The following is a 27,123-nucleotide window of genomic DNA, read 5'->3' on the forward strand; positions in this document are numbered from 1 at the left end:
TATGTTTTCTGACCCAGCTTTGACTGTATTTGTGGAGCTGGGCATGGGGGAAGTGGCTTGACTGAACTGAAGGCGTGTTGCATGAAGAACAGCGGTGAAGCTCCCTTTATTTAGAACATTCATTAAGCACAAGGACCAGAAACTCAGGAGTCCTAGTCTCTACTGAGCACCTTCTGAGCTGTGTGTGTGTGTGGATTGCCCCAGATTTTGGCAAACCACATCACATAAAACGTGGCCCTTAGCATGAGCAGGAATCATAATTAGACCAAGGGGGAAGCTGGAGAATCTCCCTTGCAAGGAAAGGCTACATCAAGTGACACGCTTTAGTGGGTGTCTGAAGGAGCGTCTCCACCCCCATCGTTCTACCCGGACACTGAGGTCCAGCACCGAGGGCCTTCTGGCGGTTCCCTAACTGCGAGAAGCCAAGTTACAGGGAACCAGGCAGAGGGCCTTCTCGGTAGTGGCGCCTTCCCTGTGGAACACCCTCCCACCAGATGTCAAAGAGAACAACAACTACCAGACTTTTAGAAGACATCTGAAGGCAGCCCTGTTTAGGGAAGCTTTTAATGTTTGATGTATTACAGTATTTTAATATTTTTTTGGAAGCCGCCCAGATTGGCGGGGTATAAATAATAAATTATTATTATTATTATTATTATTATTATTATTATTATTATTATTACTATTATTATTACTATTATTATTATTATTAGTGGCTCCCTGGATCTGGCCACTGCTGGTACATAAGCCATATAGAAGCCTATTTTATAATAGCCTATGATCAGTGGTGGCTGGTGCCCTATGGGATGGGAAGGGCAGAAGGCAGGGAGAGCAACAGGAGGTGAAGGCAGAGCCAATAGCAGGCAGAACCACCCCTTCATTGATTATATGTGAGAAAGGCAGGGCAGGTGGGAGCTAGCTGAGGGCAGACTGAGGTTGGTAGAGCTGCTTCTTCTTTGGCCATCACTCGTAGCTGAGTAAGATTGCCTTCCATAAACACGGTTTTAACAGTGAGTCCGTAAGTGACTGTGGAGGCCAATTCTGGATCCACATGTCCTTCCACCATGGGGACATTGGTTTCTGGGTGGGAGTTGATCACTGTGAGGGTTTGCCAAGCGTGCCTTCCTCTTAGCACGTTTCTCCCTTTGATCCTGAGTTCGAGCATCTCCAAAGCCCATGACACCTTTGGTAAAGGCTGTTCTCCAATTGGAGAGCTTGCAGGCCAGTGTTTCCCAGTTGTCTGTGTTTATGCTACTTTTTAAAGATTTGCCTTGAGAGAGTCTTTAAACCTCTTTTGTTGACCACCAGCATTACGCTTTCCATTTTAAAGTTTGGAATAGAGTAGTTGCTTTGGAAGATGATAATCAGGCATCCGCATAACATGACCAGTCCAACGAAGTTGATGTTGAAGAATCATTGCTTCAACACTGGTGATCTTTGCTTCTTCCACTACACTGGCATTAGTTTGCCTGTCTTTCCAAGTGATATGTAAAACAGGGTAGAGCAGTGCCCTGTTTACTCTAATGAAATGGCTTCCTCTGCTGCTGCTGCTGCTGCTGCTGCTGCTGCTGCTAATAATAATAATAATAATAATAATAATAATAATAGTGTTGGAGGGCTAGCTGGGGACCCAACTGCGCATCAATGCTCTTAAGAAGCATGGACAGGATTTCAGATGTAATGCTTATTCACATGCCCTTAATTGGATGGATGTTAGGAACAATTTGTATTCACAACCAGTGAGCAGATGCGACTTCCAGAGACCCAGGAGATGGCCCTGAAACTCGATTAATTAATTAATTAATGTATTAATAGGAAAGACATTCACGGAATGAATGAATGAGCATTTCTAGGATGGTTCACATAAAAAGAGAGATACGTTATATAAAAGAGCAATCAATGAAAGAGCTGAATAAAGAACATCGGCTTGAAATACCGCATTAAGCTCAGGAAAGTCAAGCTGGGGGAAATGAAAATGGTCTTTGCCTGAAAGGCCCCAATGTAGATTCTGTGTGAGAGGAAAGCATTGCACAAATGGGAACCCAGCTTGTAACCTAGGGGTTCCTAAACTGTGGTCCATGGACAACAAGTGGTCTGTGAGTGTCAGTCAAGTGGTCCATGGTGTGTACACATTAAATATTCACATTTATTTAAACTGTATTTGTACTGCTTCTTTTATTTCTTATATTGCATTTTATTGTACTGCAGTTTGAAATCTATGGAGCACAAAGTGTAATATAGTAAAATGCAAAGTAATTGGGATGTAGGTGGTGCTGTGGTCTAAACCACTGAGCCTCTTGGGCTTGCCGATCGGAAAGTCGGCGGTTCGAATCCCCGTGACAGGGTGAGCTCCTGTTGTTCGGTTCCATCTCCTGCCAACCTAGTAGTTCAAAAGCACGTCAAAGCGCAAGTAGATAAATAGGTACTGCTCTGGTGGGAACGTAAACGGTATTTCCATCGGCTGCTCTGGTTTTGCTAGAAGTGACTTAGTCATGCTAGCCACATGACCTGGAAAAACTGTCTGTGGACAAACACCGGCTCCCTCGGCCTGAAAGCGAGATGAGCACGGCAATCCCAGAGTTGTCCGTGACTGGACTTAACTGTCAGGGGTCCTTTACCTTTACCTTTAAAATTGCTGAAATAGAGTCCTGTAGTGATTTCATGCTCTTTATTGCAGCTTGTAAAACAGTGATTGGATTGCCCCCCAAACCTCAGGCTTTTATATACATTATTTACACAATGAGTTCCATCTGATTGGCTGATTCTGCTTCCCTCCTGGAGCCTGACTGGTCTTTTCCTGTAAGCCAGTCAGTTGTTGCATTCTAGAATCCTACTTGCATATTATTCTAGGATCCAAGCTTGGTACATAACAATTGCAAAGTAAGAAAATGAAAGAAACAATAAAAATACAGTTAAAAAGCATGTGGCATCCAGCACAGTGCATTGCAATTGTAAAAAAATTGTAGAAAAAGTGATCCCTCCAAGATCACCAACCATTTTCAATTGGAAAAATGTTTGGGAACCACTATTGTCATTAAGAAGGACCACTTGCAGACATGTGTTCAAACCTGGAAGTATCATGGGTATATCAGTGCTAAAGATGCTTTTTAAGAGCATCTCCCGATTTCCCCCCAAAAGGCAAGCAAGGCCAACAATGCACCAGAAAATAACCATGTTTGTCACACATGTCAAGGCAGAGGTGAGGCTGCTTTAGATTTTTCTCACGGGTATATAGGAACTGCTTATATATCAGCAAGCTCCTGTATGGCTGTGGGGACATTTGAATGACTTAGAGAGGGACCAGCCTCATGGGAACTGACACTGCGATTTAACTCTTCTCCTGATGTGCTCAAAGACAGACCTCTTTACACCTGATACATATATATTTGTGTGTGTGTGTATGTGCATGCGTGTGTTAGGACCTACGCATATCTCTTGGCTGTAATTTGTTTAAAGCTGATTTTAATATTGTACATTTAAATTTCTGTAGCCTTCTCTGGGACATCATGGTGAGGAAATCCAACATTATGTTTTCAAACGGGGGCAGATAAGCCAGACTGTTTGAATCTCCTTGAGGCCATTCTAGGCCTCTTTGGTTGAGTGCATTTTATTGGTTTACATTCTCCTTGAGTTTCCTGCTTAATCATTCAAAACATTCAAGCCTGTTTAGCCACCGTATCTATTCATTTGTATATGCCAATTCTGAATGGAAGCAGTGTTTCTCTAGGTTTCAACCCCTACATATTGCAGGGTGCAGTTTCAGAATAGCTGAAATGCTTTTCAAAGGGCCTCTTTTATGACCATGGAATACCAAGTGGTGAAAGTATAGTAAGTGTGCAGAACAAGGTCATCCTCCCAGCTTTTTTAGGCTGCCATCTTGCTTCCCCAAAATGCTTGAGAAGCTGTACAGTATTTACATTCCTTTGTATAGCCCTGGCTGAATCTTTGCTTTATGAGACTGAGGAGAATTCATTCCCCTTGAGCCTAAGGAGAGAGAGAATTAATGTTGCCTTGATGATGGTATTCACACACTCTTCAAATTAAAGAAGAAATTAGCACAGCACTTCACAGTTTAAATACAGCATGAGGAGAATTAATGCCATTCGAAGCTGAGGCTGTTGCTAAGTTGCTTCCAGGCACAAGCAGGAGAAAGTTAGTTCACCTGGGGTCTAAAATACACAAGAGTAGCTTGAAGTCACAGAAGTGATGACTACCCCTGTTGGCAGCTTGTTAGAGCCTTATTTTGTGGAGCAGACTTACAATGAAACTAATTGCAAATTACAGTTAAAAAATTCATGTGCATTTACAGGGCGCAACTTAGAGTGCTGAACAGAAGTACTGAGCCTGTCAAACCGGAAGGTTGACTGGATTACATAATTGATAGCCTTTGACCCAAGAGCGCCTGTGAGTTCACAAAAGAGCCATCTCCTAGGGTTATAGGCTTCCTGGATGTCTATGATTTACTTTAGTTATACTGTGCATTCTCCAAGCCATTAATAAAAACAAATAAAAGTAGAACTATAGTATGCTAACGAATAACAATGCTAAATCTGGAGAATCTGGAGGTGCACTCCATTGTTTTGTTGTTGTTGTTGGGAAACCCTTTTATTTACATGAGAGAGACAACGCTTCCCAAATGCCCTTACTTCAGAGGAATGAAGTGAGAGGAGTGGGTGGCCCCAATTCCAGGTCGGCCGTGCTTAATGGGCTTGTAAGTGATGGAGAACTCTCCCAAATAGTGGCCAATCATTTCAGGCTTGATTTCCACCTGGTTGAAGGTCTTCCCATTGTACACGCCAGCCATGCTGCCCACCATTTCTGGAAGGATAATCATGTCTCGCAGGTGGGTCTTGACCACCTCTGGCTTCTCCATGGGCAGGGCCTCTTTCTTGGCCTTGCACAGCCACTTGAGGAGGGAGTGCTGCTTGCAGCACAGGCCGCGGTTGAGCTGCTGGCACTGGCAGGCGCTGTACAGCTGCATCAGCTGCTCATAGGACATGTCGAGGAGCTGGTCAAGGTCAACACCCCGATAGGTGACCTTCCAGAAAGTATGCTTCTTCTTCTGCTCCACTTCCGCCATTTTGGCCGCAGTCTCCTCTGTGCATTCCATTGTTTTTTGAGACAGACAGATGCCAACAACAACTCCACACATAATGTTTCTCCTTCTTTTACAAAGTCTGCAATGTATTGCCCTGAACTTTAAAGAGAATTATTGCAAATAACTCACCTGACTCTTTCGTTTCTTCTAACTGCCACAAAAGACTTCCTGAATAATTGCAGAACATTGCTATCATTCATTATCTTTTTTGCTCTGTAGGAATTTCCTCCTAGTAGCCTGCAGCAAACTTTTAACTCTCCCTGTTGCTGACAGGCAGCATCATAGAATGGTAAATAATACTTGCCTCTGTGTATATGCCTGTAAACTTCACGTGTCTACTACAAAACACAGGGCACCTTGAGCTCCCATTTTTACAAGCTGCTATCATTTTCTTCCTCCTTCGCTTTATGACAAAGGCTTTGCTGTGACAGATAATGAAACCTTACAAATGGATAACTACTGCAACTGCTTTGCTATAAACACAGCTTGTGCAGCGTATGATATGATGGAGTTGGTTTTGAACAGCAGGGAGGGATAAAACACCCCCCTCCTGTCTGTTGATACCAAAGAAACCTAAATGAATTAATGCTCATGTTCTATAACAGTGGAAGCTATTAACCAACAAAGCAATTAAAAAGAGTTCATAATCGACAGTGGTGATACATGTATATTAAGTTACCGAGACTTTTGCATAAATTACTAAGGGATGAAATTACACATTATGGTGTTTTTGGTTTTCGTGTGTTTTTTTTTAAAAGCCTGCTTCGTTTGTTGACCTAACATATCTACAGCCTCTTCAATAGACAAAGTGCTCTGGGAAGGTCACAATAAAATTCCCTTAAAAACAACAAGTTGTAAGCTGGCGTCTGATGAATTTCAGAGGGCAGGGGGAGATCCACAGCCTGGGTGCCACTGTGAAGGTGCTCTTCTCTGGCATCACTGCACAATGAATGTCTCCTGGTTATGGGAGGACATTGAGGAAGGTGTCCATGTCCCAGCTTAACACCTGGACAGGTTTATTTGGACAGACACTCCTTCAAGTATGTAAATCTCGAGTTGTCCAAGGCCTTGAAAATTCAGAGGGTAACTATATTGGCAAGCAGTGCAAGTCTTTAAGAACTGGTGCGATACGACACCAACTGGCCACTGTTTAGCAGCAATCAAGAGTTAGAGGATACAGAGTCTTGAGTTAAGGAACCAGATCTGCTGTTGGGGTTCAGACCAATGAGGCTGATGGACATGAACCCTAAAAATGTCCTTTTGTGCCCATAGGGCCAGAGCTCTGTCCTCATGCTCAGCTTCCCTGGAGCCTGAGAAGTTGGGCACCTCCCACAGGACCTCACCAGTAGGGAACCCATTGGAGAGAGGATGAGTGACCATCTTCAGGCCAGAGAGATGACCCTTTAAGAATCCACTGCTATCAACATGTGGATGGAGGTTCCAAAAGGCTTGGGGCTTCTGCACACTCTTCTGCTCTTTTCATGCATGGTCTGTGCTTTAAAGCTCTGTGTCTGGGTGACCTCCTCCCACCCATAGCTTTCACTGCAAAAACCCACTCCTTAGTGCTAAGAGCAAACAGCAGTCAACAGAAAATCCAAATTGATGCTTGTTCCAATTGAGTGCTAAAGAGCAGGTTTTCATGGGGGAAACTTTGGGGCACAAAGCACGCATACTCGGACACAGAACCTTTAAGCGCGGACCTGTGGCTAAAAGAGCAGAGCAAAAGGTGAGTGTGGATAAGCCCTTGGTTGGTTCTCAACCTTTGTGGGAGCAAATTGAACCCTTGGTGCTATCCGTGGTCCTGCAACTTTTGAGCCCTCTTGCCACACAGTTTCTGGCATCAGACTTTTTTTCTTTTTTCTTTTAAAGGAGATGCAGCTGTGCAGAGCTACACACCAGCTTCCCATCTGAAATCCAACCTCATTCCTGCCTCCTAGTGTCTGAGTACATGCGTTCCCCACCCCCGTTACACACAGGTTATGATCCGGGTCCCTGTGCACATAATAATAATAATAATAATAATAATAATAATAATAATAATAATTTTATTTATACCCCGCCCTCCCCAGCCAAGGCTGGGCTCAGGGTGGCTAACAAGCAATAATAAAAACATATTGAATGATTACAACTTAAAACAAAATTAAAATACAACATTAAGATATTGAAACATTAAAATATTAAAATGCCTTATTGAAATGCCTCATCGCAGGAGGAGAAGGAAAAGAAAGAAGAAAGAGAGGGAGGGAATCAAACTGGCTCCAAGCCAAAGGCCAGGCGGAACAACTCTGTCTTACAGGCCCTGCGGAAAGAAATCAGATCCTGCAGGGCCCTGGTCTCATGAGGCAGAGCGTTCCACCAGGCCGGAGCCAGAGTTGAAAAGGCCCTGGCTCTGGTTGAAGCTTATCTAACTTCCTTAGGGCCTCTAGGGTGTTGCTATTTATGGACCTTGAAGCTCTCCGTGGGGCATACCGGGAGAGGTGGTCCCGTAGGTACGAGGGTCCTAGGCTGTGAAGGGCTTTAAAGGTCAAAAGCAGCACCTTAAATCTGATCCTGTACTCCACCGGGAGCCAGTGCAGCTTGTAAAGCACTGGGTGAATATGCTCCCATGGCAGAGACCCCGTGAGGAGCCTCGCTGCAGCATTCTGCACCCGCTGGAGTTTCTGGGACAGCTTCAAGGGCAGCCCTGCGTAGAGCGAATTACAGTAGTCAAGCCTGGAGGTGACCATCGCATGGATCACTGTAAATGAAATCGTGTAAAGTAGGGAACACCCTCTAAGCACTCTTCAAATGCTCTCTCTGCTATGCTCTCTTCAATCCATATCAAGTTGGTAGCCCTAATGGTGGGGTTTTCTGCAGTCCCTTTTGGCTTTCTTATGACTTCCCACAAGTACCAGCTGGCCAACAGGCCCAGCTACATCTTCTCCACCAACCAGACACCAAGAGGATGTACCTAGAACCTGAAATGACCCTACAGCTCCCCCCTTCTGTATAAGAAGCCTCAGTGTTGCTAGTCCCAGTTTTGTCAGTGAATAACCAAGCTTCAAAGGAAGAAGCTGCTGGATCAGGCCGATGGCCCAGCTAGTCCAGCATCATGTTCTCACAACGGCCAACCAGATGACTGTGGGAAGCCCACAAACACCTAAGCACAACCACGTTCTCCTCACTTGAGCATCTGAGAGTTAAATTCGAAATTCCTGCAGCTGGCTAAGTTTAGGCGAAGTTGAGTAAACACAATCTTCCCTGATGTTGTTATCATCAAGCATTATAATTTGGACCTGAAAAGGCTTCTGTGTTATCATAAGACTTGAGCATACAGACTTGATTATATATTCTTTCCTTACGTTTTTGTTTTGTTTTGGAACGGCTGGCACAATCTGTATGTAAATGTTTCTCAAAGCTCGTAGGACCGTAATGGGTTTGTTTTCTTAAAGGAGAAAACCTACTGCATCACCCTGGCATAATTGAACGTGGAGAGGAGATCAGAAGTAAGAGCAGCTGCCTTCAATAGATTGCTGCAGGGCGGGGAAAGAGAACAAAGTATGGTAGTTTGTTTTTGGTAACTTGGATTTTTATGGCTGAAGGGGCCCATGTGAAGTAGTATACAGGAAGTTTAGTCTAGTTTAGTCTATATTACAGTACACTTGTATCCAACCCTTCCTCACAAAGGAGCCCCAGAAGGTAGACATAGCAACAGAAGAAAGTCTAGGAACTGTAGTGCATGCAGGAAACTAGACATACCCAACAGATATTCCACTGTGGGTGTAAAGTAAGAATGCCTCTTGTAAAATGGCCTTTCCCTTAGTCCAAGCTTTCCCAAATGAGAGCAACTTGTGTGCGTTTGAGTAACTGGAAAAATGTGACACCACACCTACAGTGGGGGTGGGTGGGTTGGTTATTGATTTCAGAACGAGTAATGCCTGTGAACATCAACAGATGGCCACCCTTACCTATGGGCCTCTGCCTTGGTTACATTTGCCACGTTTTGCTACTGTAAATTTCTCGAGGTGCATTGTGTCAAAGTGGCTGGAGAGGTGAACATCTGTTTCTGTGTTCTCATGCTGTTAATTTGTATTCTGGTTTGAGAGAATGATTGGCTGGTTGGTTAGTTTCCCTCCCCCCCCCCAAATTGTAGCTGGCCCTGTATTTACACATGTGGACGCCAAGTGGTTCAGCTCTGTGGTTAGCGGGCTGTGGCTACGAGAAAAGATAATGCGTTGTTACAGAGCACACATGCTTTACATTAAAGGGAGTGCTTTTGTAAAAAAATGTGCAGGACAAGTGTGTTTATTTTAACAGTTTATATGTGCTGAACTTGCTCATGCTGCTGTATGGGATGGGTTAGCATCTGGCTTGCAGGTGTCACTGAGTCAGTGCTACGGATGTCCTCAAGCAACCTTGGTTGATAAACCTCACAAACAAATTGAGAAACATAAAGGCATCTAAAGGGGCTTCTCTTCTTAAAAATAGCTCTATTGATTTGACTCTTAGAGCAGTGGTTTGGGAAGTATCTTAAACTATTTAAGATTCAGCTTTTAAAAACACACCTGGCCTGGTGCAGTGTTGCCATTGATAACCTTTTCTTTTTCTTCTTTCATGAATTGGTCTAAACACCCTTTCAAAGGTGCCTAAAAGTCGGTGGTCATCACATCATTTTTTGTAGTACAGTCGTACCTTGGTTTTCGAACAGCTTAGTTCTCAAACGTGTTGGCTTCCGAATGCTCCAAGTGAGTGTCCCGGTTTGCAAACTATTTTTGGAAGCCGAAGGTCCGACGCGGCTTCCTCAGCTCTGATTGGCTTTCAAAGTATGTTGTTTGGTTTGGATCTCCCGACTTCTGATGTGCTTCTTCATCTCATAACTTGCATATGCTATGTGGTTTCTCTTCCTTCCCCCGCTGCTTCTGTACATGCTATGCATTGCTAATTTACTATGAGAAGATAAGCCGGAGCCGCTCCAAGCCCCTAGTAGCCTCTATACGGCAAATGTTGAAACACAAAATGGGCATCTTTACACACAAGTCTCCTAACATTTTCTTTCCACTGATGAAAGAGCAATTGTCTGTTGGGCTGCTGCTGGGTAATTAGATATGCCTCTACATCTTTCTTGGTTGGGACACAAAGGCCTCATTTCTCTTCCCCCAGGCACTGTTGCCTGGAGTCAAGATGGGAAGCTGTGTTTTGAACATGGTTGGTAAGTTGTGCCATTTTTAGGGGGTGAAAAACAATGGCATTAAGGAGAGGTAGGGAAGTATATAGAGCTTTTCATACAAAAGGCCCTAGGTTCAGTTCCTGTTATCTTCAAGTAGGGCTGGGAGAGGCTCCCTTTCAGAAATCCTGGGGAGCTGCTGCCAGTCAGTGCTAGATAGACAAATGTTCAGCTTCCTCTGTTCCTAGGTGATGCAGGCAGGAGCTCATCACCTCATCAGCTCATCAACAAGGTAACAGATACTAAGGCAGGAGGAGCTCCAACCATCTTAGGAGGTGATGGAGATGTGCTCCCCTTCTTGTGGGATATAGCAGCTATGAAGGATTTGGGAAGGAAGCAGGAAGCAAGCCTCAGCCAAGAGGGAAGAAGGGCGGGATAAAGTCAATCAATCAACCAGTCGATTTTTTAATTATTTATTTTAGGGCTGGAGGCAGCTGGGCTAGAGAGGCTTCTCCTAGTGCTCAGCTGGGTGTTTGAAAGCGGAGCTGAGGAGGAAGAGAGCTCCCCTCTTGACAGAACCACATATCCTGCATTCTCTTGTCAAATCCTTCTGCTACTCCTTTCACTTGACTTTGCAATTCTATTGTCGCTTGTTCGTAAACATTTTGCATTTTGGGGGGTGGGGGATTCCCAAGTGGTGAGTTCAAGTCAACACACTCTTTTTATCTCTCTCTCCTCCCACCCTGTCCCAGTTCTGAAGCTTAGCTGGCCCCTTGACTTATTTGTTGGAAGCTGCCCAGAGTGGCTGGGGCAAGCCACCCAGATGGGCAGGGTACAAATAATAAGCCCCCTTATTGTTGTTATAAGCCCCCTTATCTCCCTTTCAGCAGCCCCCTATGACTCCTCCCCATCCCTGGGCCCTGTGTGATGTTTCAAAATGCAGCATTTGGAGACCAAATAAGAAGCTCCCCCCCCCCCCGGGGATGACAAGAATTGGGAGTTGGTATAACGATCTCTCTCCACCCACCCCTGGTGCTCAGAGAACTGCTATTGTTACAACTTGGCTCCAACCCCCCATTTGGAAAACACTCCTGTTTGGGATGGGCACTTGAACTGCAATACTTCATTCCGATGGAATCTCCTGCTTGAGAACAAACCCTTAAGCAAACAGTTGACTGTGCTGACAAATCCCTTGGGATTTGCCCTTCCCCGTCCCTGCCTCCCTCTGTGGCATCCTAGGTAGGCAGATGCACACCTGGAGATACAGGCAAGATGTGTGGGTGCAGAATAGGGACTGGGGGGAAGGAAAGACATTCAATCTAGCCCGCATTTTAACGGCAAACCCACCCATGCACACGTCCTGAAACAATTTGCGAACAGAAAAACAGCTATCCTTTGAAATTTGCGCTCACAGCAATGTGAATGAGTTAGCAGGGCAGGATACTAATACAGTGCTACCTCAGGTTACAGACTCTGCTAACCCAGAAATAGTACCTCGGGTTAAGAACTTTGCTTCAGGATGAGAACAGAAATCGCTTGGCAGCGGCAATGTGAATGAGTTAGCAGGGCAGAATACTAATACAGTGGTACCTCGGGTTACAGACGCTTCAGGTTACAGACGCTTCAGGTTACAGACTCTGCTAACCCAGAAATAGTACCTCAGGTTAAGAACTTTGCTTCAGGATGAGAACAGAAATGGTGGCAGAGGGAGGCCCCATTACCTAAAGTGGTGCTTCAGGTTAAGAACAGTTTCAGGTTAAGAACGGACCTCCAGAACGAATTAAGTTCTTAACCCGAGGTACCACTGTATTTAAACAAATTAATACTATATTGGGGCAGGGGGGATTGTGAGAGATTAAGGTGGCAGTTTACACCTGGAGTCAACCCCGGGCTAGAACTTTGGAAAGGGAGAGGAGGTTTGCTTCTTGATGGGTAACTGGGAAGACTCTTGCCTGCATACTTTCTCTCCGGTCTCTCCACAACTGAAAGGGACTAGAGATTGTAAGAAGAGTTAAGAATTAAAGGAAAGGTCCCTAAGATAAACCGAAATAGGTCACCCCTCAGGAGTCCACCTTTTTGTTACAACATCAGTTCTGTAGCCCTGCTTCTTCCGAAGAACTCTGTGACTTTTGAGAGTTCTATTTAAGAAGCTGCTATCCTTTTCACCACATAATAGTCTCTCCCACAGAGACATAACAGACAAAAGAAGTGTAGTGTAGATAATAAAAAGGTAGCCATTTTTAAAAAGATAAAGAACATATTTATGAAATGCCCGAATGAGCAATACTGATGCATTTTTGTTTTGTTCACAGGTGTGCAACTTGACCCAGGGGAAAGGGGGAAAAGAAGAAGAAAGCTTTGCATTTAAATACCCAGTGAACACACACAGTACTCAAAGGCCCCTGGTTTGGAAGACAATGACAATGTGACCTTTTGTTACTGCCCACTCATGAGTTTTCACCCTCCTAAGAGGAAGATCGTGGCAGAGAATAGCACTGACGAAAGACACTAGGCTTGTTGAATCCTGGGCTGCTGATATTTTGAAGGAAGCTTTTATCCAGCTGTTGGGAGACCGCCTTTCACTTAGCTTCAGGAGAACCAATTGCTCAGTGTGCAGAAAATCCCTGGTTCCCTCTCTGATATCTTCAATTAGAAGTCTTTCTGATACAGGGTCAGGAAATACCAGAACAGACAATACTGGGCTTAATTGGACCAATGGGCATGAAATAGCTTTCTAAAATCAATTCCAGTGGATTATGTTACTGCTAGAACTGATTTTCATATACCTGAAGTTTCCTGGTGGTGTCTCCTGACAACTGCATACACTCATATCTTGAACGGGTTGAGAAAGACCAGATCTTCTGCTTTGCTTCTGGCAACTCTGGAAGCCATGCTGGCTGATTTGGGGCAACCGGAAGATTCCTTGTCAGGTAGCATAAACTGCCAGCATTTCCTTTCCACAAATGTCATCACAGTAGGTAAGTCAAACAGAACTTTCTGTTGTATGCCTATAAACTACCATTTGTCTGTGGAGAAGCAAAGACTGCCTCCAGGACTTATTTATGTGTAGATTGGGTGGCCTCCCGCCATGTTCAGGTTGTCGAAGTGCCACAAATGACTTGTGTTAGTGTTCTGAGGGCTGATGGAGGGGTGATGCTTGTAATAATTTTAACTACATCTGGGCTATCGACTTCTGTGGACATAATTGTAAAGCTGTTGCATTATACACTGTGGTTTTGTTTAGTTCTTGATTTTGGAGCTGGAAGAGAAACATTTTGTTCTGCTGTTGCACAGGAGGTTCCATGGCACTTTCTGTTTCCAGAAGAGATTCCATAAGCTTGGGGGGGTGGGAGTGGAAGCACAATGTTGCATTTGGCTTTCTTGGTGCTCTATAGCACAAGGTATGAAATAGCACAGAAGATTCATTTTTCCACATGTGGAACTTTGTCTGTTTTTGGACTACAGTTCCCACCATCACTGACCACTGGTCCTGCTAGCTAGGGATGATGGGTAGTTGTAGTCCAATAACAGCTAGAGAACCAAGGCCTTAACTCCATGTCCTTTTGCCTTACAAGCTGCAGCTGACTGATGTGAGATTGGGCCTTCTCAGATTAGATGTCCAGATTGTGGAAAGACCCCTCCAGACATCCTTTTTTAGGTGATTTGTGCTCATTGATGGTATTGGAGTGGTCATATGTGATCTTGCTTTCAATACTGTTTGCACCTGTTTGTAAAAGTTTCAAGGTGGACAATGCTGCTTTGTTCCCAGTTTGTGCATGTCCTGCAACTTGCTTCAGAAATCTTGTAAGCATTCCAAGTTTTTTTCCTTGTTCTTTTGTTGTGCTGTAGTGCAAAAGTGGTCCTCTGAACAGCAGTAATATTGGTAACATTGGAGAATGATCACAGAACAACCAGTGAAGTGGAATGATGTGTGGATGGTCCCTTTTGAGTTTTAGATGAGCTGCTATGACTTCTTTTTGCTTGTTCTGACTGTGGGCACAGAATAATTTTAACCCCCCCCCCTTTAGCTGATTAGGAATGTTTTCACTGATTCCATCTTGCACTTAGTTTTGATTGCAATTTTACTTATTTTTGGGCTATATTTCTTATCAGACATGTATTTATTATTTTAAGCTGCCTTTGGGATGGCAATTTAGGGCCTGAAAAGCAGAGTGTAAAAAGAAACAGGTGGGAACTACAAGAAAACGCTGCTACATGGAATGCTCTTCCATGATGTCCCATTCCATTCTCCCTCCCTGTTGGTTTTCTGTCTGAGTGTACTTAGTCCTGTGTGGGCTGCTTTGGGGGTTTGTTTTGTTTTTTTGGGTGCTTCTACATCTCTAAGGTTCCCCCAACCTTGCTGGTATCTCCCTCTTGTACATGGTTGGGGCAGTTTTGGATTGTGCAACTCATGCTGGAAACAGAAGGAATGATCTCTCTCTATAGAGCGTGTTCTTATGAAGAGTTGTATCCAGTGCTCATCCAGCTCTTGGCAAACCCATTAATGGCTGTGGCTAAATGAGACTCATTACATTCACTCTGTGTAGGACTGAGTTGGATACAATCCACAGGTGTTTGTCTGTTTTTTTGTTCTTTTGCTTGCCTGATTAATGCATGGAGGCTATGATTTGTCTTGTGTTTCCAGACTAGTAGGTAGTAGTTTAGAGACTTTTTCTTACAGATTGCATAAGAATGGGAGCATATCTCTTCAGGGGGTTGACTATATAAACTGCTTTGGCCTATATGTGAGTGGACCTCAAGCTTGCTACCAACACTATAGGGTATTCATGCACCCACCCTTTCCTCCTGAGCTACATTCTGCCCGACTCCACCTTTCATAGCGACTGACTGAGGCATCTTTTATTAGAGCGGATACAATATTTATGTCCACAGTGCTGTACTATGCTCCTATTGCTACCCAAGAAATCTGTTTTTGCTTGACTCTGTATGTAGATACACACACAGACACACACACACACACACACACAGACACAGACACAGAGACAGAGACAGACACAGACACAGACACAGACACAGACACAGACACACACACACACCTCCAGATGTTTGCAATAGGCTGACACAAAAATGTGAATTTCAAGCCACTTGCCTTAGAATTTAATAACCATTTAGTGCAGTCCTAACTATATCTGCTCTGAAGTAAACCACTTGGTGTTCAGGTGAGATTCCTCCCACATAAGAGGGTACAGGATTGTAATCTTATTCTTAGTTTCATGATAAGATTTGTGCCCAGTTCATTTCTGGTGTTCAGACTCTATGGCTGGATCTAATTGCCTTTTCAGATTAGAAGCTGGATGTGTTCTTCTGTCCTGTAGATCTGTACCAAGACTACTCCTTGGTTTGTTAGGTTCCTATCCCCATGGAGTCCTCTACCTGATATCTTTTGGATAGAGAAATTTAGCCGGAAACAGCAGCGTTCATTAGCCTTGTCAAAGCCTGCAAGTCTGAGAAATGTAGAGGATCTGATTTAAAATGCTGTTTCTCTCCCTCTTAACTATGTTAAGATGAAATGGTGAATATGTTGATCTGGACACCATGGATGCGGAACATGCTGCATAAGTACTTTTTCTGGAAAAGGGAAATTGTACACTTAAAGTTGTATGTTTTTTCACCAGCAAATCTAGCAATCTCAGCACCTCTGATCCATAACCCAGCTTCCTGGCATGCTACCTTTCTGTGGGCAGATTTTCATCCATGTTCAACCATGCAACCTTCTAGCACTCCAATGTAATGCTATTTGAAATTGCATTTCTGAACATATAGCTTGGTTCTGAGTTCATATTCTGTGCAAATGTTCTCTCTCTCTCTCTCTCTCTCTCTCTCTCTCTATATATATATATACACAGTCGTACCTTGGAAATCAAACGGAATCTATTCTGGAAGTCCGTTTGACTTCCAAAACATTCAGAAACCAAAGCGTTGCTTCTGTAGCCAATCAGAAGCTACAGAAGCCCCGTCGGACATTTGGCTTCCAAAAATAGTTCGCAAACCAGAACAGTCACTTCTGGTTTTGTGACATTTGGGAGCCAAAACGTTTGGGAACTAAGCTGTTCCAAAACCAAGGTACGTGCGACTGTACTCTGTCTGTCTGTCTGTCTGTCTGTCTGTCTATTGGAGGTGTTGATGGAGTAGTTTGAGCAGTTAAGTCAACTGTAGTGTGACATGTCCAACTTGATCAGTTAGTTTTATCCCCAGGTTTTCTCATTTTGGCTGTGTGTGAATATGTTCCATGCTAAAAGGGATGCTTCTAGCACCAACACTTTGGGTAACAGAGAAGCGGTGGTGTGTTTTGTTTTGGCTTCATTTTCGGAGGCTGGCAAATTTATCTTGCTGCGGTGGGGAGGTGGAATCCTGGGAAAACATCAACAATAAATAAACTTCAGGATATTTTCTTTCTTTCAAACAAGATTTTTAGTTGCTGAAAGCCTTCAGGTGGTGGCATGGGATTTTGCTTTCCCCCCTGTTCAGATCCGCCTGGCCTTGAAAAAGTAAGTCAGTTAGCAAATAATGAAACTTGTTCTTGTTGAGAGATTTATCCGTTAGCCTCCTTCCTTGCAAAGTGTAGCAGGCAGCTGTGGATTCCTGTGGCCAGGAGTATGAGATGGATTTTCACCACGTCTGCTTAGTTTGGAATAGGGAACCTTTATTCTCATAAAGATCCACAGAAAAGTCAGTTGGGGGTCAGAGCTAATGGTCTATGGAGCTGGAGCCCAGGTGGAGCAGAATATATTCCTCTTTCAGCAAACCCTCTAAGTGGAGATGTTTAGGCCACTTGATATCTGCACTGGGTGTGAATTTATTACACACAGACACACACAATTGGGTTAAATTGTACGCACACAGAGAGACATATACACATTCTGTTTTTATTAATGCAAATGTTTAAGTTTTTTTTGTTACATACACAATTGTTCTGTGTATGTTTTTACTACACTGCAAATCAATTCTGGATGCTTCGTGGGAAAAGATTCATGAATAAAAAACAATAATATGAATTTTTATCTTGTAAGCTGCCTTTGAGTTTGTTTTTTTCATGAAGAGGAATGGGGGATATACATTTCTAAGTAATGAAAAATATGGAGCTGCAACTTGAGGACCAAGGCTGTACTTTGGTTAGTTCAGGCAACCCTGATGAGGCACATGTCAAAGATGTTTCTCTAATTGGCAGTGATTCATGGCAAATGGCCACTCTCTCTATATGAACAAATTCATAGGCCATTGGCTCCTGAACACCTAACCCAAGAGATATTGAAGTTCTGCTGAAAAGCCGTTTATATTTTTTTGCAAAAAGAAGAGGAGGAGGAAATGGGAATTTAGAGTTTGTGATGAGCTCTGCCTTGCTCCCAAGCAGGAAAACCAATAGACCAGGTTTTTTTTGTTTGTGTGTGTGTGTGTGTGTGTGTGTGTGTGTGTGTGTGTGTGTCTGAGAGCAAGTGGGTAAGCGAGCCCTATTAACATACTGCCCCTTTCCTTGCTTTAGACTGCCCTTCTCCATTTCTTTAAACAATGACAAGACTTCCCTTTGAAGCTAACGGTCACCATGGAAACAGATTACTAAAGGATGCAGCTAAGCATTGCCTTTAAAAAAGAAAGGAGGGGGGAAAGCAAGTAAGCGCAGCCTTTGGTGCTGGGAGCACAGCATCAGGTTTCTGGCCTTGGGCTTAATCTTGGCGTTCTGTGGAATGGGAAGAAATTGAATGTGTGTTGCGGAGCCGTTTATGAAAGTTTGCCATGCTTGGAAGGGGAGAGGGAGGGTGGCAAGCCATGATTTTGTTTCAGAGAACGGCGCTGGGTTGTCAGATGTAATATTGCAACTCATGCTGGTTCAATTCTGGGGTTATCATTTCATGCAAGTTAACTCGGCGAAAAAGAAAGGACATTTCCCCTCTATTTCAAATCTGGTCTGCTTCTAGGCTTGCCTCAGCCACCTATGCTAGTGCTGTACTTTATTTGTGGAATATGAGAACCTCTGAGCATAAGCCCTCCAAGTGCCCCTATTTTCCAGGGACAGTCCCGGATTTACTGAAGCCATTCCAGTTTCTGATTTGATCCTGCTTTTCCTTAGGCCATCCCTGTTTTCGTCGGAGAAATGTTGGAGGGTATGTGAGCATGCGCATAAAGGCACACACAGACACCATCGCATTGCTAGGAATGCAGAACTCAGAAGGCTCACAGGGCACCTCCAGAGTATTTTTGCAGGAGGGAATCAGGCATATGCCAGAACTTCTAAAGTAGAATGAAACGTCTTGGTCAGGGTCCAGAAACTGCTGTTTTTAGAGGGTGCAAGGTTTGTAGGCTTCTTAAGACACAAAGAGGGCAGCTCTGCACATTTTGTATCAGTTTTATACCAGTTGAACTGACAGAATCTCCCCCCCAGGACAGGACACGTTTCCTGGGACTAACAGTCTGGTGAGAGCCTAAGCTTCCTTTATGAAACTATAGTTCCCAGGGTTCCCAGGGAGACAAGTGATGACTCTTCAATCCGTTTTAAATGTGTGTTGTAGAAATGCCCCATTGCTAATACAACTGCTACTCATGTTCCCTTCCGCAAGCTATTTTGCCCTCATTATCTTACCCTATCATTGTTGCAGCCATAATTTTAGCAGGGTTTTTGTTTCTGCTCTCTGTGCATTGTGGCTGCCATCAACAGCAGTGTAACCCACTTTTGCTTTAAATGTTCCATAATGGAAATTGGTCTCTTCCTTTGCTTAATGGCTGTGATCCTACAAGTTCACACTGCTTATTTATTTTTACAAAAGCGAACTCGGAGTCTGACAGTAAGTGTGCTAATAATCCCTTTCTAGAAGGAAGATTAGAAGAAGGGTCAGAAAGCCAACAAAACTTTGTATTATTGACACGGGAACAAGAGGCACGGAAACAAGATATGTGGCACTGCGTATTGACAAAAACAACTGGGCCAATTCTTAGGAAGAGCGCCCTGCTTTGCTGATTCAGCCAGTGTGCTAAATCTGTTTGCTGAGGACTAAACAGAGCCTTCCCTTTCAGAAGAATTTCACCCAATTTTCCCCATTAGCAGAGCCTTTGTAATAATGATCCTCTCTGTCTTTTAAATTTATGCTCAGATCTAAATTGATTGGCAGATTACTTAAAATGCTAGGAAATAGTTCCCTGGGGAATACTGTATATTTAGTAGCATTTTTCATAGATGATTTGTTGCAGAATACTGTGACGAACTGTACATTATGTTTGTAGGAAGCTGCCTCATACCAGGGTCTTAGTCTGTTTGCCTGTCTAGGCTAGTCTTGTTTACTCTGAGTGGCAGAGAGACTCCAAGCACCATCACCTGGTACCTGACCCTTGTAACTACAGTGGTACCTTGGTTCTCAAACTTAATCCATTCCAGGAGTCTGTTCGACTCCCGAAAACCAAGGCGCTGCTTCTGATTGGCTACAGGAGCTTCCTGCACTCAAGCAGAAGCTGCGTCAGACGTTCGGCTTCCAAAAAACGTTCGCAAACCAGAACGCTTACTTCTGAGTTCGTGGTGTTTGGGAGCCAAAACGTATGAGTACCAAGGCGTTCGAGAACCAAGGTACAACTGTAGAGATGTTGGGGATTAAACCTGGCATTCTTTGCTAGCCCAACCATAGGATTAAGCTGCTGGTGCAGATTGTTGTTGTTGTTGTTTAGTCGTTTAGTCGTTTAGTCGTGTCCGACTCTTTGTGACCCCATGGACCAGAGCACGCCAGGCACTCCTGTCTCCCACTGCCTCCCGCAGTTTGGTCAGACTCATGTTTGTAGCTTCGAGAACACTGTCTAACCATCTCGTCCTCTGTTGTCCCCTTCTTTTGTGCCCTCAATCTTTCTCAACACCAGGGTCTTTTCCAGGGAGTCTTCTCTTCTCATGAGGTGGCCAAAGTATTGGAGCCTCAGCTTCACGATCTGTTCTTCCAGTGAGCACTCAGGGCTGATTTCCTTAAGAATGGATACATTTGTTCTTCTCGCAGTCCATGGGACTCTCAAGAGTCTCCTCCAGCACCATAATTCAAAAGCATCAATTCTTCGGCGATCAGCCTTCTTTATGGTCCAGCTCTCACATCCATACATCACTACTGGGAAAACCATGGCTTTAACTATACGGACCACTTCTGGTATATAATGCGTGGATTCAAGCCCAGTTACAGTATTTGATTTGAAAGTTTGAAAACTGCTGAAAAGTAGATAATTAGACATCTGGGCTATTGAGAATTCCTGCTGCTGTTGAGAGTAGACCACAACTCCTCAACCTGATTGACTTGCCAGCAGTCCCATCCATGATGGGTGGTGGTCAGAAAGATGGGAATTGGTAGTCCAGGAACACCTGGAGGGCACCTGGTTGGGAAGGCTGGAGCAGGCTTAAGATAGCTTGTGTCGTGTAGTGGATTGAGTTTTGGGCTGGGATCCCGGGTTCAAATCCTCACTCGGCCATGAAAGCTCACTTATCACCCTTGGTCTCTCTGCCCAACCTACCTCACCAGGTTCTTATGAGGATAATGTGGGAAGAGGGGAAATTGTGTACACCAGCTTGAGCTCCTTGGAGGAAAGATTGGACATATCTTTAGGTGCTGGTTGAATACATTTCTCTTCAACCATGCTTTGGGCTGACTGACATTCTATGGCTATGCTAATCATCCGCATACTATCCCTTGCTTTTTCCTGTAGGACTAATTGCAGTCGTTAACAGTCGTCAACAGGTTTACCATACCCATTGAGTCAATCGCCCATCTCCTACTACCCTCCTGCGGAAAAACCCCAACCCTCCTTCCTACTATATATATAAGGGTCTGTTGACTTCTGTTTCAGTGTATCTGAAGAAGTGTGCATGCACATGAAAGCTTATACTAAGAACAAACTTAGTTGGTCTCTAAGGTGCTACTGGGCAATTTTTAAATTTTTTTAAATATATTTTGACTGCGTCAGACCAACACAGCTACCAACTGATTCCATGGCTTTTAAAACATGTTTGTGAGAGTGGGGATTATTGATTTGTTTTGGTTTTTGCTTTATTATGTAGTGTGCATTTTGTGTTCTCATTTTGTATTTTTGTGTTGTGAACCGCCCTGTGATCTTTGGATGAAGGGCAGTATTCAAATTTTAATAATAATAATAATAATAATAATAATAATAATAATAATAATAATGGAACAATATAAATGCAATAATAGATAAATCAAAGCACGTTCCCTACCCTATCCCATTCTAGTGTTCGTTCCTTGCGCTTCAGGGACATCAGCTTCAGGTTTCTTTTCCTCCAAAGGAAAGAGGCCAAATTTTCCTTGAGAAATCTCAGGTTTTTTGCTTCTGAAAGGAAGCAAGCCTTAGATCAGAGTTATGCAGTCAAAGCTAGATGATTATATTATCTGTCGTTTCTAGCAGTTTCTTTTAAATGTTCTCTTCCAATTAAGTTTTTTTTGTGATCTTGCAAAGCTTACCCTCATCGTCTCTCTCTCTCTCTCTCTGTTGTAAATTGGGTTTGGAAGGGATTTGAAAGAGATAATAAGATCATATACATTTTAGAGCTCATATATATATATATTCACACACAGCCTAGCTTCTCCCACATTCTGCTACCCTACTGAGTATGAGGTTTAAGAAAAGCAATTCCACTGGTTCCCGCATTAATTCCGATTGTCTCCAAGTTTTAAATTTGCACAGTGTGTGAGAGATGTGTCATTTTGGAAGGATGAGCACCTTTTCAGATATATGGAAATATTTTTCAATGGTCTGTTTGAAACCAGTGGGGTGCAGGCGGAGTGTGTAGGGATTGGATTATAAACTAGGCCCCCATGAATGGGAATACATAAAAGACTTTTTTGTTGTTGCAGTCTCTCTGCACGTTCCATGAAACGTGGGCCACGGGGCAGGCAAGGAACAGCCAGCCTCTTTCAGCAGGATTTGTTGGTCACATTGCTCTGCGACGCTATGAGCACCCACAAGAGTTTGGCTCTTCGGACGTCCTCCCACGAGCAGTGTCTTCTGATTTAAAGCAATCTACCAGGAGAAGGCTTGAAGCTCAGTGGCAAATCTCCTACTTTGCAAACCAAAGACCTTGGGCTCGATCCATGGGATCTGGAGAAATAGTTCACAAAGACCCCTGTTTGATATCCTAGGAAGTCTCTGCCCATGAATGACGGCAAAACTGAGCTAGATGAACCAACAATCCTGTTCCGTATAAGACAGCCTCTTGTATTCCTCAGGGAATTCATGCAAGCATGCTTTTCAGTGTGGAAACAGTTCCCGTATTTTCATAAGGAATAAAGTCAGTGTTCCTTGGCTCCTGCACACAGATGAAAAATAGCAAGGAATTTTTGATTTCAGCATATGTGTCCAGCAGAAATATTTTTTATCCCAAATGTGAATCATAGAGTTGGAAGGGACCCTGAGGGTCATCTAGCCCAACCCACTGCAATGCAGGAACATTTTATTCTGAACCACCAACTTTCTGGTTAATAGCCAGATGCATGGACCCACTACGCCAACCCTATTTGTAATACGGAAGTATGCCATCCAGCCAGGCCTAATACTGTATAATGCAGTAGTACCTCAAGTTACAAATGCCTCAGGTTACAAACTTCACTAACCTGGAAGAGTTACCTCAAGTTGAGAACTTTGCCCCAGGATGAGAACAGAATTCGTGTGCCGTCAGCTCGGCGGCAGCAAGAGGCCCCATTAGCAAAAGCACGCCTCTAGTTAAGAAAAGTTTCAGGTTAAGAATGGACCTCTGCAATGAATTAAGTTTGTAACTAGAGGTACCACTGTACATGAATGGTAATTCCTGAAAACATAGGAGGCTGTCAGACCACTTATCTAGCTAGTTAGTGTTGTTTATATTGAGCGGCGGCAGCAGCAGCGAATCCCCAGGGTTTCAGTCAGGAGTATTCCCCAGTCTTGGGGAGGTTCTAGGACCTTATGGGTGCAAAGAATGGCTCCTGCCACTAAGCTTCAGCCCCTTCCACTAACAGAATTGTGCCTGCACAGCAGCCCAGAGCTATCTTGGAAGAACCTCTCTTTTTCCCTAATAGTGCACTCCAAGGTTCTTGAGGAAGCAGGAGATTTGCAGGTCCACTCGCGGTGCAGGCTTCTGTAGCCTCTGTGGTGCCAAGGAAGGGGATGCCTGACATGTCAGGACACATTGGAGAAATGGGTTCATTTTAATTTGTCATCATCGCTCTTGTTTCTTTTTAGACTTGGCAAATTCTGGCATGCAAGAGATGAGAGAGGCAAAGCTAGGAGGGGAAATGAGGCACCTAATACCTGACAAATGAGAAGTTCAGGTTTTATCAGATGTGATTCATCGTGGAGGGAACAGGAGCCTCTGCCTCCCTAAGGACACAACAGTCGTTGTGATGATGGTGAAGGGAGAAAATCAGCCCTGTAATGGCAGGAGCGGATTGGGAGCTGGCCTTATGTACATTCACTCCCACCCAAAGGAGGGGATGTGGTTGTGTGAGCAGCTTTGTGTCCAGGCTGCATCTGCAGTGGATGAAAGCAGCTGTCTTTGGATGTGGTCCCCCCCCCTTTGCAAAAGGGACATATCAAATGGCCCACCTTACAGAAGATGAAAGCTGTAAAACAACGTTGCAAATTAAATTAGTAGCAGCCAGTTCAGCATAGCCTTCCCTTGCGAGTATTTGCTAATCTTCTGCCCTCGAGAGGTGCCTAAATTGCAAGGAGGTTGTTTTTTAAATGGTTCTGTTTCTAACAATTTTCATTGCTGTAAACTGTCTTGGGTGACTTCTTTTGAAAACCCTGCTGTATTAATTAACAAAAGAAAATGAATTAATGACATCTGCTAGCTCTGTAGGCTAGGAAACTCCTGCTTGCACTTTTTTATTATTTTAAAGAAATGGGGGCAAGGCATCTACTTTGCATGCAGAAGATCCCAGATCTCCAGGTAGGGTTGGGAGAGACTCCCTGTCTGAAATCTGGGAGAGCCACTGCCGATCAGTCTAGACACAGAGCTGAGCAAGAAGGACCAGTGGATCTGACTTTCTATAAGGCAATTTTCTAGGTTCCTATGTTGTTCTTCAATGCAGTGTGATTAATAGCAGGGAAGTATTAGTTGGCTTCTAGGCAGAGTAAGTGGCTGTGTCTCAAAATCCTTGTAGGATTTTTTACATTGTAAGAAGAGCAATTTTTTTAAAAAAAAAATTTTTTTTATTGGTTTTTAACATACAAAATTATAAAACATACCACACAATTTATCACAAATACATTCTTATTGGACTTCCATCAGCACCTCTGATAATCCTCCGTCTTAATCACTTCTTATGCATTTCCTAACTTAATATTGCCTTTGTATTCTTAACATATCACGTCTCCTTCTTCATTTTTGCAATATTTCTAATATTATTCCTCACAGAGCTTCTTGCAAACCTACAAACGTCGTCTGATCGTCACAAATACTTTTCAAATAATCCGTAAATTTACTCCAGTCCTTGGTAAACTTCTGGTCCCACCGGTTTCGGATCCTTCCCATTAGTTTGTCAAGTTCCGCATAGTTTATTAATTACAGATAGGTAGCCGTGTTGGTCTGCCATGGTCAAAACAAAATAAAAATTTTTTTCTTTCCAGTAGCACCTGGAAATCTGAAGAAGTATCTGAAGAAGTGTGCATGCACACGAAAGCTCATACCTAGAACTAACTCAGTTGGTCTTTTAGGTGCTACTGGAAAGAAAATTTTTTTTATATAGTTTATTAATTTCATCCTCCATTCTTCCATCGTTGGTAATTCTTCTTGCTTCCATTTTTGGGCCAATAGTATTCTTGCTGCTGTTACTGCATATAGAAAAAGCTTACATTCCTTTCTATTTATATCGTTTCCAACAGTACCCAAGATAAATGCTTCTGGTTTCTTTATAAATGTATATTTAAACATTTTTTTCAACTCATTATATATCATCTCCCAGAAGCCTTTCACCTTTTTACATTCCCACCACATGTGATAAAATGTTCCCTCTTTTTCCTTACATTTCCAACATTTATTACTGACTTTATACATTTTTGCTAACTTCACTGGTGTAATATACCATCTATACATTATTTTCATGACATTTTATAGGATTTTTTTACATTGTAAGAAGAGCAAGTTTGTTTTGAAGGGGAACAGGAGGGTTGCATAAGAGAAGCCTGGCAGATGTTTGACTGTGTCAAACTCTTATCCATGGTCTGAAGGTGAATTCTGGGAAGGACTGCCTTGCAAATAATGCACCTGCCAGCTTTGCTATCTGTTGGAGGGCACTTCTCAGATAGTGTGAATCACCAGCAAACACAAAAGTTGGGCCTCAGAAGGATTTTTATCTTCACAGTGGGTCATTCCAAGAAGGGAAGGGAACTGATGAGCGCACAAGTCTTTCCCAGTCAGCTCCTTCCAGCAGGAAGCGACCTCTGTTTTTCATGGATGATGTTTCCAGGGAGAAAGAGGTCAAGAACAAACTGTGGCCTTTTCAGCATTTCTGTTTTTTAATAATGAAAGTAAAACCTCTTAGCACAATAGCTCTTGGGACCTATCAGTCTGAACTTGGGGAAGGTTTCCTGAAGGTGCTGATAACTTTGTGGTTTTGCCTGGCCCAAATAAAGATAATGTCATACTCCAGCTGTTGCCACCATGTTATGAAACTTGAGCATGATTGTTGGATGAAAATGGGTGGGGTTATGTAGAGTTTGTCATTGCCATTACTACTTCTAGTGGGAAGCCTGCCCATATTAGGTATCTTCAGACGTTCATCGCAAAAGGAGCCTGTGGGAGCATGAGGAGCTAACTCTGGCTAGGATTCCAGTCCCTGTGCTGGAAACTCTTTTTGCAATGAAGATGGCTTCCTGCAGGCTCACACAATTCTGCATTGGTTTGGAAGTACATTGAAGACTGTGGGTTATGTCCAACATTAGTCCTATTTAGAGCAGACACATTTGAATAATTTAAGAAGGATATTGACAGTTTAAGAAGGATATTGGCGAGTTGGAACATGTGCAGAGCAGGGTGACCAATATGGTAAAGTTTCTGGAAGCCAAGCCTTATGAGGAACAGTTGAAGGAGTTGGGTATGTTTAGCCTGAGAGGCGATGTGATAGTCATCTTCAAATATCTGAAAGGACATCACATAGATAATGGAGCAAGCTTGTTTTCTGCTGCTCCAGAGAGTAGGATCCAAACCAATGAATTCAAATGACAAGAAAGCAGATTCTGACGAAACATTAGGAAGAAATTTCTGAAGGTAAGAGCTGTTTGGCAGTGGAATGAGCCACCTCAAAAGGTGGTGGACTCTCCTTCACTGGAGGTTTTTAAACAGAGGTTGGATGGCCATCTGTCAGGGATTATTTAGCTATGATTCCTGCATTGCAGGGGGTTGGACTAGATTACCCTTGGGGTCCTTTCCAACTTTATGAATCTATGGACACAATTAACTTAGGTCCACTGATTTCAGTGAGTCTGCTTTGAGTGGAACTTTATTGGCTGCAGTTCTTAATACAGTGGTACCTCGGGTTAAGAACTTAATTTGTTCAGGAGGTCCGTTCTTAACCTGAAACTGTTCTTAACCTGAGGTACCACTTTAGCTTATGGGGCCTCCTGCTGCTACTGTGTCGCCGCCGCTCGATCTCTGTTCTCATCCTGAGGTAAAGTTATTAACCCGAGGTACTGTTTCTGGGTTAGCGGAGTCTGTAACCTGAAGCGTCTGTAACCTGAGGTACCACTGTACACATCTTATCTTTGCTCCTGTTGCCTTTGAGACTTCTAGCTTTTAAACTGTTTTCACGGATGGGCCCCAATGTTGTTTGTTTTAGTTGTTATTATTGTTGTGTGTAAGTAATAGAGCCTGATTTTAAGCCATCTTGGCTATTTTCTGCAAAAGCTGTATATAAATCAT

The 27,123-nt window shown here is 43.4% G+C and overlaps 1 pseudogene across 1 annotated transcript; it reads right to left on the reverse strand.

Moving 5' to 3' along the window:
- Nucleotides 1-4,590: 4,590 nt before the first annotated feature.
- Nucleotides 4,591-5,115, reverse strand: LOC309345380 (small ribosomal subunit protein uS19 pseudogene; annotated as a pseudogene). Its single transcript has one exon. The product of its transcript is annotated as a small ribosomal subunit protein uS19 pseudogene (transcript).
- Between the last annotated feature and the right edge of the window lie 22,008 nt (nucleotides 5,116-27,123).

The sequence above is a fragment of the Podarcis erhardii genome, assembly GCF_964252035.2.
Source record: "Podarcis erhardii genome assembly, chromosome: 7".
Lineage (NCBI taxonomy): Eukaryota > Metazoa > Chordata > Lepidosauria > Squamata > Lacertidae > Podarcis > Podarcis erhardii.